The sequence below is a fragment of the Puma concolor genome, chromosome D3 (genome assembly GCF_028749965.1).
Source record: "Puma concolor isolate L17-30 chromosome D3, mPumCon1.1.hap2, whole genome shotgun sequence".
NCBI classification, from domain to species: Eukaryota; Metazoa; Chordata; class Mammalia; order Carnivora; family Felidae; genus Puma; species Puma concolor.
In genome coordinates, this window is record NC_141678.1 from 45001835 (window position 1) to 45016369 (window position 14535).

Consider the following 14535-nt stretch of genomic DNA (forward strand, 5'->3'; position numbering starts at 1 on the left):
AAAATTTCTTTTTTCTTGTGATGAGAATTTAAAGATCTACTCTTTCGGCAACTTTCAAATATAGAATACAGTGTTGGTACCTAGAGTCATAGTGCTGGACATTACATCCTCGTGACTGATTTTTTAATATTATCTTTAACTGCCACATTACTAAAGCCCGATTTTTCATTCTGCTCCATTCCCGTAGCTTCCAGTGTTGTATATTTTCTCTTGTTTCTTTATTTCACTGTTTTCTTTAAATAAATCCTTTCTGCTCCCACCTCCTTTAATTTTTCTCCCACTATCCCCTTGTTGTCTGTTTCCTAATTTTGATTTTTCCCTATTTCTCCTAAGTCTACTAAACTTCCTCCCTCCTCCTATTTCTTTCTTGCTCCTCTCCCTGGGAGCTGTATGTCAGAGAACTTGAACTTGACCCACAGCACAGCCAGAAGCATCGGTTATACTCTATATCAAGTTTCTTTAAAATAAAGCCTGCCAGCACGAGAGCCTTATGGAGTTCGCTATGGCGCAAGTACACAAGCCTCTGCCTTTGTTCTGAATTCTGAATCCACATTGTGACTTTAATTGCTGCATCAAACGGAGGTGGCTGTCTTTCTAGTTGATGGTGGGTTGCTAGGAGCAAAAGAACAAAAGTGTGACAAGGAGTTGGTGAGGAGTTTGAGCTGGAGAAATAAATGAGCTGCTTGTTGTCTTTCTTCCACAGTCTGTGCTGACCTGCGTTCGGTTTACCTGGTGGTTACAAAAGGGATCCCCAGAGTTTCTGAACTTAAAATAAAGCTTTAGAAGTCATTTACAAACCTCAGTTAACCATCTGACTTTGGCGCAAGTCATGATCTCACGGTTTGTGAGTTCCAGCCCCACATCGGGCTCTGCGCTGACGGTGCACCTGCTTCAGATCCTCAGGCTCCCTCTCTCTCTCTCTCTGCTCCTCCCCTGCTTGTTCTCTCTCTCTTTCTCTCTCAAAAATAAATAAACATTAAAAAAATAAAAAAAATAGAAGTCATTTGCAAAAGATATTACAGCTGCAGAAAACTGATAAATTAACCAGGGTGGGGGTATCGGAGTCTGTAGAAAAGAGAAGACTGTTTGAAGTTAGGGACCATCCGAACATTTTTTCCATATGCAACCGGGAGCACCTCTGAGCCCTGCACCGCTCACCTTTTCCTCTCTGCCTCTACACTGGTGTCCGTGTTCAGTGACTCAGGGGCTCTGGCACAGTAGTTAAGGTTCTGGGGTGAGGCTAGCTTTGACTTGCAGCAAATAACCTCTCTCGGTATCAGCCACCTCAAAAATAGGTACAATAGGACCTGTTGTTAAACGAGATGATTCAAGGAAGACGTTTGGCATCCATGTCTGACACTAATAAGTGCTCAGCCTGTTATTATTACCCACTACCGAGGAAGTCTTGAGTCTCAAAAGGAGTTAATGGAGAGCTACCTGGGCACATGCTCCTCCCTCCCAGGGGGAGAGTCAGAGAAACTGAAACCACACCTGGGGCAGAGCCCCTCCTGATTTTGCTCACTTCCTAGTGAGCCAGGAACTACCTTGAAGGAAGGTGAGAAAGCCTTTTAGCGTTGTGATAGACATTTACCCTCATATCAGCTATCTACTACCGTGTAGCAGATCAACCCAAATGGCCTCAAACAACCATTCTTATTTACTCGTGACTCTGGGGGTCAGCAATTTGGTTTGGGCTCAGCAGGGCAGTTCTGCTGGTCATGCCTGGGCCCGCTGGTGGGTCAGCTGGGATGAGGGGGTCTCAAATGTCTTCACTCACATGTATGGCATTGGTGCGGCTCTTTGCGTGCCCTCTCATCCTCCAGGAGGCTAGCCTGGCCTCCTCACAAGGTGGCAGCAGTCCAAGAAGCTGCAAAGCCTCTTGAAAGCCTAGACTTGAATGTTGCATGTGAGCCACAAATTGCCTTTGCAGATTGAGAACGTGGAAAATAGGCTCTACCTCTTGATGGGAACCACAGCCACGTCCTGCTGCAAAGGGATGTGCATCCAGATATGGGAGAGGTTGTTGTGTCCATTTTTTTGCAAATAATCTACCAAAGTCCACCTCCGGCCATAATCAATCACATCCCTTCTCCATAAAAACCCTGAAAGGCTCATCCCATTGGCCTGAAGTCTGAGAGTCCTTCGAAATAGGGCCAGATCTGGATGAGGCCCCTCTGGTAGATCACACAAAGCACCACAGTGCACTGAGGGCCAGAATGGTGCAGAGAATGTGTATTTTTAGTTATGACTCTGCACCATTCTGCCCCTAAATATACTATGGTGAGAGATGCAGACAATGCTGTGGACCCCCACCCAGAAAGGGAAAACTAGAGGCACGTGACAGTTGTGAGTCCTTGACAATTCTGAGACCCAGCTGGACACATATTCTCAGGCTCCTCTACCGTAAGGGCAGGAATTTTCCTCATTAGGACCCAGTTTTGCTCCCTGGGAGTAGTATCTCAGTTCACCGTTCCTCTTGACTCTTGGTTCTCCCCTCTGGGCTCTTGGCTGTACTTTCTCAGATGTTATTTCCTCTCCTCTAAGAATTGCTGAATAGCATTCTCAGCTTGCTTCCTGCCCTAGAAAGTTGGGGACCCAGAAGACTCTTTCTGTTTTGAATGTACTCTCTCCTTTTTAGTGTGATACGGTATGCCCCCCTTAACAACGGTGTGGGTTTCTGGTACGGCAGCCTGCAGTCCACTCCAGTAGATAGACCTCTCTTCACTTTGGGCCATGAATCAAGCAGCTGCAGGAAAATGCTTTTAAGATTTGGAGAGTTCCTGGGGCACCTGGGTGGCTCAGTCAGTGGAGCATCCCACTTGGGCTCAGGCCATGATCTCACAGATCATGGGTTCAAGCCCCACATCAGGCTCTGTGCACTGACAGTGTGGAGCCTGCTTGGGATTCTCTCTCTCCCCTTCTCTCTCTGCCCTCTCTCTTTCTTTCTCTCTCAAAAATTATAAACTTAAAAAAAATATATTTGGGGAGTTCTTTTGTCCAGTTGAGACAGTCTACTGAGTTTTCTGAGGTATTCATAGAAGGTATTCAAGCGACATCTTTGGTTTCATGAAGGCATTTATCACTCTGAGACTCTTTTGCCAAATGGAGACACTTGGTGAAAAATGATTTTGTTTTTCAACCAAGCACGTAGCAGGCCTTCTACATTCCCTCTTTTTTTTTTAAACGTTTATTTATATTTGAGAGAGAGAAAGAGACAGAGGGCAAGTGGGGAAAGGACAGAGAGAGAGGGAGACACAGATTCTGAAGCAGGCTCCAGGCTCTGAGCTGTCAGCATAGAGCCCTACGCGGCGCTTGAACTCAACGAGCCATGAGATCTGACCTGAGCTGAAGTCGGATGTTTGACTGACTGAGCCACCCAGGTGCCCCTATATTCCCTCTAATTCTGCTTGCACACTGAACAGTTTCTCCTTGAGCTTATTTCTTTCTCTAGGAGAGAATTTCCTTACTCAGCTTGTCGGATACATTTTCTACTTTCTGAGTTATTGCAGGCAACCTTTTGCTCCTGAGACTACAGTCTCTTCTGGCAGCTTCCTCACTATGTGTCTAGGAGTTTGGGGTTATTTATGGCAGACCTTACTTCTAGTATCAACTTCTAGATCAGTTGTTTATGGCAGCTTAACAAACCTCAAAATGTAATGGCTTTAAGTGTTAACCATCCCTTTGCTCACAATTCTGTGGGTCGGCAGTTTGGGCTGGGCTCAGCTAGGCAGTTTTCTGCCAGCCTCATCTGGGGTCACTGGCATGACTATATCAGCTGGTAGATAGGCTGGGACTGGACTGTCTTATGGCCCCATTCACATGCCTGATATTGGTGTTGGCTAGCTCCTGGGCCTCTCTGCCCATTGTCTCTCACCGTCGAAGAGGCTAGCCTGGGCTTCTTCACAGGGGTGGCATTCAAAGAGGGCAAGAGTGGGAGCTGTAGGGTGTCTCCTGGCTTAGGCCCAGAAGTCTATGTCATTTCTGCTACATTCTATTGGTCAAAGGAAGTGGTTGCAAAGCTGGTCCAGATTCAAGGAGTAGGGAAATACACTTCACCTCTCAGTGGGAGGATTGGCAAAGGGGTGTGTATGGGGGCATCTGGTTGGCTCAGTCAGTAGAGCATGCAACTGTTGATCCTGAGGTTGCGAGTTCAAGCCCCGTGTTGGGCATGGAGCCTACTGAAAACAAAACAAAACAAAACAAAACAAAACAAAACAAAACAAAGACAAAGGGGAGTACATGAACAGAAATGGGGGAATAATCTCAGCAATTTTTGCAAGCCATCTACTACAACTGCAGTCTTGACATAATGTTCCAAGCCCATCTGTCCCCTCCCAACTCTACATTCGCATAAAATATTCTTCCTCCTCATACTTATTTTTTTTAAGTTTATTTGTTTTGAGAGAGAGAAAGAGAGAGCAGGGGAGGGACAGAGAGAGAATCCCAAGCAGGCTCTGTGCTGGCAGTGCAGAGCCTGATGAGGGACTCAAACTCATGAAATGTGAGATCATGCCCTAAGCTGAAACTAAGAGTCAGATGCTTAACAGACTGAACCACCCAGGCTCCCCTTCCTCCTCGTATTTATTAACCTGTACACCATTATCTGAGCTTCTCCTACCTCACCTCCTTATTCAATTCCCCTATTGGTTGCCTAGCTTAAATGTATTCAGGCATCAACTTAAAGCCAAAACTCCACTGTGTCTCTCCCCATTCCACACCTTTCTCATGAAAAGCCAATAAAAACGTGAGGCCTTGCTGTAGTAAATTCTCTCAGGTACTCCTGTCTCTTTTTCCTAAGAGTCTACACATACAAGTCACTGTTTAACTTCCTGGGTATTATATTTTACTGTCTGATGTCTTAGTCATTTCCAGCATCCTGGGAATAAAGTTGGAAGTAGGTAAGAATTATTATCCCTGACATACTGCCGAGTTTGTGGCTTAGTTAGAAATAAAACCAGCCACTCCTGATTCCCCACTGCCTCTCCTACTCGAGTTAGAATGTGAATAAAATGTTGTATTCAAATTCATGGATATTCTGATAATTACGAAATTACTCAGTCAACCAATTGTTAGTGAATCTCTGGGTAGTGAATTTCTGGTTTACATCGTGAAGCCGTTTTCTGAAGGTATCAAAACAAATCGGTCACGATGATTAAAAATGTTGATAAGAAAATCCTGTTTCATAAAGATGAAATGATTTCAAACCTTTAGAAATCAACTGGGAAGTGTGGGGTGTTATAGGGGAATAACGAAAAAGTCCCATTTGATGGATGATACAGTATGCTATTTTCCAATTCCTCCCAAAAAAAAGGAGAAGGAGAAGAGGAAGAGGAAGAGGAAGAGGAAGAGGAAGAAGAAGAAGAAAAAGAAGAGGAAGAAGAAGAAACCCCCAAACACTCTCTACCCGAAAAAGCCTCAATAATGCTGAGTTTTTCTGTGTACCGTGACTGTCCTTGCTCCATATTCCCAGCCGCTTTTTGTGATCCAAATGTCTGTTTACTTTCAGAAGAAACATGCAAAAAGAAACACTGAAGGGCACCTCTTTCAACATTGACCTTCACCAACATTTTGGTTCGTTCAATTCAGCTTCTCTTTACTAAGAAACAACTGGCAACCCACAGCCTGTAAGGGGCCGTGGAGAAGGCAACAGGCATGAGAACAACTAGGAGGCTACCCTTGTGTGCCCTTGGACAAGCTCTCTTGCTTCTCCGCAGGCAGGAGTTAGGGTCTCCCTTTTCCCAGGCAGCTGTACTGTGTGCACAGGCACGTACAGTGTGGTGGGTAAAGCCTGGACTCAGGAGCTTGACTGCCTGTTTTTTGAAGCTGTGATCGTGACTTATGAGCTGTGTTATTTTGGGCAAGTTGCCTAACCTGTCTGTGTCTCAGTTTCTTCATCTGTAAAATGGGAGTAATAATAACAATACCTCCCTCTCTGTGTTATTGTGAGGATTGAAAGATAAGAAGAGTGCTTAGCACTCAGAAATGTTATACATACTCAATAAATTACTTAAGAAAAAGAAGACATTTTAAAAGGCTCTTTGATGGATCTGTGCATACAAAGGGAATATTGTTAAATATAATTAAAATATCCAATGACTGTGAAGCTGTGTTGTGAAGAGGGGCTTTGTTTCCTACCTAGTGTCCTTGTTAAGAAAAACTGTTTTCTGGGGTATAAGATAAGATTGTCTGCCACTTGGACCAGGTCTCTCACAAGGCCAGACAACTCTGCAGTTTACATTTTCCTGTAAAATGGGTGTGGGGTTTAGTGTGAAGGTTAGAAGAGACAAATCAGTAAAGCACTTAACACCTGGATCCATAAGATGTGTTATTATTATTATTACTACTATTACTGGAAATGTTTCCCCTCATCCCAGATCACGTTGTCCAGACTGAATCTCTGTGAAAGCGGGAATGTTATCCTGCTCCCTCTTTCGGCCTCCTACAAAGGTCATTTATGTTAATCAGCAGGTGATAGTTGTTGATAATATAATGATGATTGATGCTAGAAATTCTGGAATTTTTTTGGAGGACCAGAGAAAGAGCAAGAAGAATCCTGGCCCGGAATTCCAGAAGATCCATCCCGAGGCCAAAAGGGAAGCAAAGGTATGGAGCCTCTGCTTTCCATATCCAAAATTCTTTGGTCAAGAGCCCCATTCTTGATCAAAGGGAGCTATTAATAACTGATTTATGTTACTGTTGAAATATCAGCTCTGTGTTCTTATATTTAAACTTTGTTTTTTTTTAAGATCCCGTTTTCTAGCTTTACATGAACAATAATTAGCGTTACTGAATGAACTGTCTCACACACAGAGTCCCATTCTTGGCCTTGCCACTGAGTTGCTGGGAAAACCACCTGGCTTCTCTAGGTCCTGGTTTCCTTATTTGAAAACTATGAGGGTATCCTGAAGGACTTCTTTACCTCCGAGATGCCTGGGGAAGGAGGAAGGTCCCAGATGGAACTGGTTCCAGCCAGGTCATCCACCACTCAATACTGGAAAGGAAACCAAACAGCCAAAATGAGGAATTTCCTTTCAACAAATATCTTGTAATTATGCTGATTTTTAAGCCACATAATCAGTCTAAAAGCAAATCCCATCTCAATGGAATTTATAAAAGGATTAGGAAATGGAGAAAATGGGGGCATGTTGGCAAGCCCATTTGATTTAATTTAAGCCTATTTCCCTTGTCCTTTACTATTTTTTAACCAAATAGGGTGGAGAGCACAAACAAGTCATTGGCTTCCATGCCTGCGTTTAATTTTCTCTCTTCTTGGCTGGTTAGTATCTGACCTACTTTTAAGGGGCTCATCCCTTCAGTTCTGATACCGAAGGTACAAGAATAAAGAATCGCTTTGGGAGCGGCCTGTGTTGATACCCGAACAAGGAAAACCTCAGTAGGAAAAGACACAAGGACTTTTCTAGTCTCGATCTGGAAAAAAGGATGCAGGCCTCTTTGTCTCAGTCGTGCTGTGGGCTTGGAATCTAAGGCGGTCTTCTGCTTTGCTCTCTTGTTTTATTTTTGCAGGTAATGGCACATTCCGAATAATCAGGCTGTCAAATGAAATTCCAATCCATCTGATTAGCGCAGAGACAAGTTCATATGCCTTTTTGTCACTGTGGATTGAGTGGATTAGCTGTCAATTTATCCAAAGTCAGCCACATCCTAACCTCCTCCCTGAGATCTGGCCAAACTCTGGGTCACGTTGTCCTGTACAAAAATAAAGCAGTGAAAAGAAACAATGTCCAGCTTTTCATCTTTGGCTTTGGCTTTAACCTTGGAGATAGGACACTAATTGATTTCAAAATGGCACGGACATTTGGGTAGTTCTTCCAGGTGTTCAAGCACCTTTATGTGCATGAAATAAATGTATCCCTGCAACAGTTCTCCCAGGCAGGTCCTGTTAGCAAACTTCTTTTTCTACTTTTATTTCTTATTTTTTTAATGTTTATTTATTTTTGAGACAGAGAGAGAGAGAGAGAGACAGAGTGTGAGTGTGAGTGGGGGAGGGGCAGAGAGAGAGGGAGACACAGAATTCGAAGCAGAGTCCAGGCTCTGATCTGTCAGCACAGAGCCTGACGCTGGGCTTGAACTCACGGACGTGAGATCATGAGCTGAGCTGAAGTCAGATACTTAATCGACTGAGCCACCCAGGGACCTCTGACCTTCTTCCCCGCCCCCCCCCCAGATAATTTACTTGTAAATGCTTTAGGATTTTCAAACTGTAACTTTATTTTTTATTGTAGTACAGTTACATGTGTTGCTACATTAGTTTTAAGCATACAGCACAGTGATTCAACGACTCTATACCTTATACTATGCTCACTGCAAGTTTAGCTACCATCTATGACCATACAACGCTTTCACAACATCACTGACCATATTCTCTGTGCCGTACCTTTCATCCCCAGGATTATTCATTCCGTAACGGAAGCCTGTACCCCCGGCTCCCCTTCACTCATTTTGCCCATGTCCCCAGCCCCCTCCCCTCTGGCAGCCATCAGTTTGTTCTCTGTATTTATGAGCCCTTTTCTGCTTTCTGTTTGTCAAACCACAACTTCAATGCTTTCGGTAAATTTTGGTGTTGTTATCGTGAGTTTTAAATAATCGAATTGCGATCTGTAGTTTCAGTGGCTTCCCCGAGGTTTGGGGCTACTCTGCAGGCCACGAAGGACCCTAGGTCTCAGTCCCAGCTCATGGGTGACGCCGAGGCGTTCTGGCCCCGCATGATACCAAGTCAACTCCAGATGAACTCCTGAGCCTTGGAACCTCAGCTTCTCTCCCTTCTGTAAATCTACCGATGCCCTCATCAGAGTGCTTACTTTATAATATTTTAATCGCCTGCTGGCCTGCCAGCCTCCCCTCTGTGAATTTAGGGCAGGAAGTGTTTCTATCTTTGCTTTATTAATGCCCAGAAGAAGCGTCTGACACATCTGGGAACTTGACAAATGTCTGTCAAGAAACAAATAAACAAATGAATTCCCTTTACTAAGCAGATTCCAAGGCCTACAAAATGTTTTACAGGTATAGCAATTATTATTTTTTAAGTATCTTAGTGTAAAAATTAGAATTTCGACGACTCCTGATAAGAAGTATTAAGAGTTTTTGTGTATGAAACCATTCATTTTTTTTCCTTAGGCAAATGTCGTCCAGTCACTCTGATCTAAGCCTCGGAATCTTATCAATCAACAAATATTTGAGTATCTAGTATATACAAGACACTGTGCTAGGCGCTGTAGGGGATCAAAGAAATCTAAGAGGCGAGCCCTTCTCTCAAGGAATTTATAACTTTGTGGAAGGCTTGGCTTTTCTTTGTCCACTCAAAGTTTTTTCCATGGAGTTTCTCATACAAATAACAGTTGGGGGGTTGGGAAGAACCAGAGGGAATGTGAAGATGTTTTTCAGAAAGCCGTCCAATTGTCCATGTAGGGTCTTATAGTTCAAGGCTCTCAGCTACGGCTGGTCGGGGAGATGAGTGTATCCCTTAGAAGTTAATTCTCCAGATAAATAAGAGGGTCACTGCAGAAGCCTACATGTCACAAAATGCAGGAGATGGGGAAGTGCGGGGAAATAACCACCCTTTCATCTTCAAGGGGAGAGAAAGTATTGCCTGGGTCCAGGACAAGCAAGCCATAAATTTCAGGCTTGACCCTAGCAGAGCTGCCTAGTAACTGTGGCCCAAACCGCTGTCAAGACTGAGTCACTCTCGAGGCATGAGACACGAAGGAGGAGAATCTCTTCTCTACAGCCAGGGGCAGCCAAGTTCCCATGGGCTGACCCTGTCTCTCTTGAATCCAGCTTTCTCAACGGTTCCAGCATCAGAAAGTGACAAAGAAGTCAAAACCCAGTGGTGACAGCCAAGAACATCTCACACACCAGGAGGAAAGGGTCCTCCTGCAGCCAGAACTTGTTGTAAAATTCCCAGAGCCAGACAGAGAGAAGGAGCAGATTTCTTTGGGGGTTCTGTTGTTTACACGTAAGTGTTTGGTCTTAGAAGACCACAATGGTCCTGTAAAGGCCTTGCCATTAGAGATTACAAAGGGAGCTTCTTTGGTGTAGCCAGACACATCATTTGTTTCTATTTATTTCCTTTTCAGTGTCTTAGCTTTTCTATTCTGACAGTATTAGAGGCCTTCTATATGGTTCTGTGTCTCAGAATCTGCATGTATTTTGAACAACGAAGGTCAACATTTATTAAGTACTTACTACTGCCAAGCGCTGTTGTAAATGCAACAGCCCTGCGTGGTGGGTACTATTATCGTTGCCATCCCCATTTTACAGGTAGGAGCTGAGTACAGCTGGTAAGTGGTGAAATCGGAATTTGAACCTAGGTCATGTGTCTCCAGAATCTGCTCACATAACCACTAAGTTATAGTGACTTTTATTTTATTTATTTATTTTTTAAATTTTTTTTTTCAACGTTTATTTATTTTTGGGACAGAGAGAGACAGAGCACGAACGGGGGAGGGGCAGAGAGAGAGGGAGACACAGAATCGGAAACAGGCTCCAGGCTCTGAGCCATCAGCCCAGAGCCCGACGCGGGGTTCGAACTCACGGACCGCGAGATCGTGACCCGGCCGAAGCCGGACGCTTAACCGACTGCGCCACCCAGGCGCCCCTATAGTGACTTTTAATAGCATGTATGGGATAGGTATGTGTGGGAATTTTCTACCATGCTGTAGAAAATTCTTTCAGAAAGTGTCCTTGGAGACTCAAATTCTGAGGGCACAAAGTCAAAAGGGATTAGTGGAGCACTTCTTATCCTGCCTGTCACAGTCCAAGTTAGAGGGTAGAGGCCAGCCACACATCCCCACATGTAGCCTGCCTGACGTGCTCATGGAGAAACAGAGCCCGCCTACATTGGAACTGAGAGATCACTGGGATATGTGTGTAGTGGGAGTTAGAAGCAGGTACCAAACACTAGGGAACAAGATAAGTCAGCATTGGTGGATATAAACTATGGAATTCTGTGCAGCATTTAGAAGTAAAGAATTTGATATAGATGTACCAACATATATTTTTATGTTGGTATATAGAATTGATTGAAACAGTAAGAAACAGAACAAGGTGTCAAATTACTAACATTAAGGCAGATTCAAAATATGTACCCAAATGGGCACAAAGTATTTTACAAAGACACATATGCTTGGGAGCCTAAGAAAGGGAAGAGAGACTGGGAATGAGAATCTGAAAAAATAATTAATAAAAAAGAAAGGAGAAAAACAAAGTCTGGAAGGGGATAAGACACAGGTGGTATAGGAGAAAAGTGCAAAGACTCTGGGATTAGGTAGATGGGGTTCCAATCCTGGTTCCATATGTATTTGTTGGGTGGCCTTGGGTGGCTTCCCAAAGATTAGATTTACTAGGTTGCAAAATATTTGGAAATAACATCTAATTCATAAGGTTGAAGGGAATAACGTACGCAAAGCTCCTTGCATGTAGTACTTGGCCCAGAGTATATATAGCAAGCCCATAGTAAACAGTTAACTACCAACTCTGCTATACTGGTGATCAGAACAAAGGAAGGGGCACTTGGGTGGCTCAGTCGGTTAAGCCTCCCAATTTGTCTTAGGTCATGATCTTGGGTTTGAGCCCCAGGTGATTCAGGCTCTGTGCTGTCAGTGCAGAGCCTGCTTCGGATCCTCTTGTCCTCCTCTCTCGGCACCCCCCCCCCGCTCGCGCTCACTGTCTCTCAAAAATAAACATCAGAAAACAAAAACAAAGGAAGTTCCTGCAGTCCGGTGGAAAAAATAATCTTAAACACATAATTATATGAGAAAATTTAGTGATAGAAATTGGTGCTACTAAGGAAAAGGTACATATAGGGTGCGATGAAATAATTTCCAAAGTTCTGGGGGCGCCTGGGAGGCTCAGTCTGTTGAGAGTCTGACTCTGGCTCAGGTCATGATCTCATGGTTTGGTTTGTGAGTTTGAGCCCCACATTGAGCTCTGTGCTGCTGTCAGCTCAGAGCTGCTTTGGATCCTCTGACCCCTTCTCTCTCTGCCTGTCCCCCGCTCATGCTCCCTCTCTCTCTCTCTCTCTCTCTCTGTCAAAAATAAATTTAAAAAACATTAAAAAAAGTTCTGAACTTATTCTGGGGGCTTATTGTTAGGACTTGAAAGATACTTAAGATGCTGAATAATTTAAGAGTCAGATTGAAGAAACCAATCATGAACACTTACACAACAGTGTTTGAGGATACCCTGAGTGCCAGCAGGAGTGGCGATGCCAGGCAGCAAATGTGTGCCGAGGGCCAACCAGCACAGCATTCAGAGGAAGGCAGAGGTCTCAGAGAGCGCCTGGAGCTGGGGTAGCCTGTGGGCTAGTAGCAGGGGTGGAGGGCTGGAGGAAAGTGCAGACATAGTAAGTGCTGGAGGCAAGAATATGCAAGGTCTGCCTGCGGACTGGGAGTAGACCCCCTGGCCAGAGAAGGAAGCCCAGTTCAAACCATGCCCCCTTTTGATAAACATAAGAATCTTATGCCCTTCCCCCCACCCCTACCCCTAGAGATACTGATCTACTTTAAATTGGGCTGGTCCCTGGTTATCTTCTGTGGATCTCCATTGGCCAAGCTTTTGTTGAGCTTTTCTTTCTGAAATTTATATTGGGACAGCAATAGGCATTTCTTCTCATTTTTCACATATGAAATGATCATACTAACTATGCCTTTCGAGTTATATCTCCCCCTCCCCCTGATTTTCCCTTTGACCACTGATTGTAAAAAAAAAAAAAAAAAAAAGTAGTGTGGGTGGGGTGGCCGGGAGAGATAAACTCCTCTGGAAAGTAGGTTAGGGCCAGATAAGAGGGCCTTAAATGTTGCTAATGTCTCCACTACTATAACTACCCCCACCGGAGGCACAAATTCTTCTTGCAAGAAGAGGGCCAAGGGGAGGAGGGGCATTTGGGGGCACCCGGGAGTGAAGTGAGCTCACTTCTGTGGGTCCCCCTTCTGCAAGCTGGCACCTGGTCCTTGATGAATGAGGAGAGGGGAAGACCGATATGTAAAAGAACTTGGTTTGGTCCAACCTCAAGGCTGGGGAGTTGAAAGACTGATTTTCCACAAGATCTATCTCTGAGCCCACTAGCTTCTCTTATCCCAGAAAATCAGAAGAAAAGAATTCTTCCCATTCTGCAAGCTCCAAAAACTTCACTCCCTCAAGAGGAGCTCAATTTATCGTCTTTAGTTCTTACTTGGAATCTCTAGGTAGTACTGGGGGCAGAGGGCAGTCAGTGGAAGTTCTTGAAGTCATTTTTAATATTACAAATGGCAAAAAAATTAATGTACTGACCCGGGATGAGATGCACAGTTTAAAGAAATTCAGGGTTTTTTGTTGTTGTTGTTGTTTGTTTTGGGTTAGAATTGCATCTACCGAATGTAGTGACGCTGGTCATCTATGCTGATTGCAAAGATGTGTCATTTAATAAATGCAGTTTGTATGAGAGGATCTTCAGTGCATGGAAACTGTGGAATTATAGTATTAATGATAAGAAGTAGTATTTGAGCAGATTGGGGTCCCCTGTTCTCAACAATTTGTTGAGGGTCTCCTGGGTGGCTCAGTTGGTTGAGCATCCGACATCAGCTCCGGTCATGATCTCACAGTTTGAGTTTGAGCCCTGCATCAGGCTTGCTGCTGTCAGTGCAGAGCCGCTTTGGATCTTCTGTTTCCCTCTCTCTGTCCCTCCCCCACTCCCACTCTCAAAAATACATAAAACATTAAAAAAAAATTTTTTTAAAAGATGTTTAAAAAATAAATAAAAGTCTTGTTGAATAATTGAGGGGAGAATCCAGTTCTGCTAAGAGGGAATGGGAATAAGGATACAGGAGAGTGGCTAAGCCTTGCAGAGCCACCTTAAACCCAGGGAAGGGTCATGGTCAAGACCACAGAATCTGGGAGAAAGGAAGGTGAGCACTGGTGTTCTGCCACTCATTTTTTATTTGTCTTTGAGTGAGTTGCCACTTGCAGCCAATCTTAGGAAGAGGATTCTGAATCTCCATCAGACTCCCTATCCAAATTTGGCATTAGCTGGTATCTACCTGTTGATGAATGAGTAGTACTGTGTTTACAAGGACAAGGTAAGTAGCCTGAAACCTACCTCCCTATTCCTGCCCCCAACCCAACTCCCAGTCTAGGGAACCACATTCAAGTTAGCTCTGTGCAGGAGTTGACATTTAATTCGTTCAATTTTTTTTTTTCAACGTTTATTTATTTTTGGGACAGAGAGAGACAGAGCATGAACGGGCGAGGGGCAGAGAGAGAGGGAGACACAGAATCGGAAACAGGCTCCAGGCTCTGAGCCATCAGCCCAGAGCCCGACGCGGGGCTCGAACTCACGGACCGTGAGATCGTGACCTGGTTGAAGTCGGACGCTTAACCGACTGCGCCACCCAGGCGCCCCTAATTCGTTCAATTTTGATGGTAGGAAAGGCTTTCTTCATCCATCTATTTTCCTATTCATTCATTCATTCATTCATTCATTCAACAAATGATATTTGTACACAGTATTGTGGGGCTATGGGGGCCTCTACCTCTGAGCCC